Here is a 2,373-nt window from a genome sequence, read left to right on the forward strand (position 1 = left end):
AATGTATTATTATTATTATTTTCCGGGACCTTTCCAACGTGATGACGTAATACGCATCTCGGAGATGGTACAATTTGTGGTTAAATAGGATTTTTTATTTTATTTAATTTTTTTATGACCGATCGTTCCGCTAGATAAGACCCTATTCCTCAGCTGGGATCATGCAGAGCCATTTGAAGCACTTCAAAGCCCTTTGAAACTGCATTGATTTTGACTTCAACATGTTGGTTGCGATTGAGGTGCATTGTGAGGAGAAAAAAAATTAAATGTTTTCCTCAAAAAAATTTATTTCTTTTCCACTGAAGAAAGAAAGACATGAACATCTTGGATGGTATTGATTGGGGTGAGTAAATTATCAGGAAATCTTCATTTTGAGGTGAACTAATCCTTTAACTGTGGCAACATGAAACATAAGGGATGAGGGTTAGAAGATTCACGGAAAGAGAATCTTTAGATAGCAAGGGGCTAAATTCAAGAAACGGTACAGTATTTTATAGTTTATACAAAACAGCATCTTAAAAAATATAACGGTAACTGTATTTTACAGTGTCCTTGTTACACATTACATCTACTTGCTACTAACAGTAAATCTACTAAATGACTACATTCAACTAAACATAAACTAAATCCTAATCCACCCTATAGCAAGTACATGTTGTTTATTATTATTACTTAATTATTAATTGTATGCAATTAATGCAATTGTACACTGCAACAACGATATCTTCAAATTAAGTGTAATTAAAATAACTGATGTGTAAACTTTCTAGATCTGGTAAAGAACTTTAAATGCTACATCTTGCGTGAAGAACGACAGTGGGTCTAAGAGCGAGCCTTGTGGCACTCACAGCTTAATCTGTATTTGTTCAGACGGTATCATTTTTATGCATGCATGGTGGTAACAGTCTGATAAATATAACCAAAACCAATCAAAACTAGCAGTCTAAGAATGCTATCATGGTTCTCAAGCCTTTACAAATGAATAATATAGTCTATAATTTGAACAAGACACTATGGTTTAGTAGCCAGCCAGCCACAAGTTGTAAAAGGTAAAAAAAAAAAAAAATGTTTTGTTGTTGTTATTGTTCTACCAAATTAAAAACGAGGCATGGAAAGAATATCACTAGCTAAAAACTAATTTTGGACAGAAAATTATAACTGACTCGCTCCCCCCACCGCCTCCAGACCCCATTACCTCCCTTCCACCCCCTCCTCCTCCTGGTCCCCAAAACTTTGCATCTGCAGGTGGAGCTCCACCACCTCCTCCTCCACCCCCGCCTCCACCACCAGCTCCTGCACCGGCTGCCGTGATGGGCAATCCGGCTCTTTTTCGTGAGCCGGCTCATTTGACTCAGCTCACTGAAATGAGCCGGCTCTTTTGACTCACAAACGGCTCTTTAAAAAATAAACGTTTTAACTCCCTGAAAGTCCACCGCACAACAGTGCAACGTGAATATTCACATTTTTTATTGTCCATAACAACCCGAAAAATTGCCTGCTTGCCTTGCACAGATCTAATTAATGTGCAAAGTTTTCCGACAATTTTTCTTAGGCCTAGGCCTACCTTCTTTTTTTATGTGGATGTTTTTGAGCTTGTAGAAGTTAGCTCTTACGTTCTTCTGAACATCTTGCGCTGCCATTGCCCGATGTCATTTCTGAGTCATATCCATAATCTGCCTCTCTTTTAAATGTTCCACAAGTGGTAGGCTATATGACTGGTTGTTTTAAAATATAACTAATATCGAAACAAAATAACCCAGTCAGTCTCATCTACGAGACGTTTAGGCCTCCTCCTGACAGCTGGGCTCATAGCTTGCAAGTTTGCTTAGTGGCGAACTTTCTTCATTTGATTGGTTTAACCGCCACCCGCCCAAATTGAATTAAAATATTATTTTTTGTCACGCCATCCGCCCGATCAGCGGTTTATCCGCATATAGTGTGTGTGTGTGCGTGCGTGCGTGCTCGGCCCTCATGCAGTATAATTGGTTGACATCGCGTGTTTGATTGACAGGAACAGAGTGTGAGGCTGATCAGACAGTCGAAACGAATGTGTGTGCGCCTTTAGGCCGATAGCCTAATTATTGTGTTGTGTTTCTTTGAATTAGTCAATTATTTTAAATAAAATTAAAATAATTCATTATTTCTTTATTACATAATGATTTAATTTCTATAGGCTATATATTTTTAAATAGAGTCGGCTCTTCAGATCTGCGAGCCAGCTCCCGTCGTTCACCTAAAAGAGCCGGCTCTTAGATCCGGCTCATTCACGAACGACCCATCACTACTGCCCACCCATCCGGCTCTGTCAGAAAAATGCCTCCAGCTCCACCAAAGAGAACTACACCTCAACAAACAGCGCTCCCAGGTGGCGAA

At 39.3% G+C, this 2,373-nt stretch overlaps 1 protein-coding gene across 2 annotated transcripts in view; it reads right to left on the reverse strand.

Moving 5' to 3' along the window:
- Positions 1-2,371: 2,371 nt before the first annotated feature.
- LOC306992615 (protein adenylyltransferase SelO-like) overlaps positions 2,372-2,373 on the reverse strand; it is a 6,344-nt gene continuing 6,342 nt past the window's right edge. For both annotated transcript variants that reach the window (XM_079601733.1, XM_079601732.1), the window contains one exon: positions 2,372-2,373. This exon is cut by the window's right edge. The gene's annotated coding sequence lies outside the window, so the exon portion shown is untranslated.

Source organism: Phoxinus phoxinus, assembly GCF_949152265.1.
Source record: "Phoxinus phoxinus genome assembly, chromosome: 24".
In the NCBI taxonomy this organism is placed as follows: Eukaryota; Metazoa; Chordata; class Actinopteri; order Cypriniformes; family Leuciscidae; genus Phoxinus; species Phoxinus phoxinus.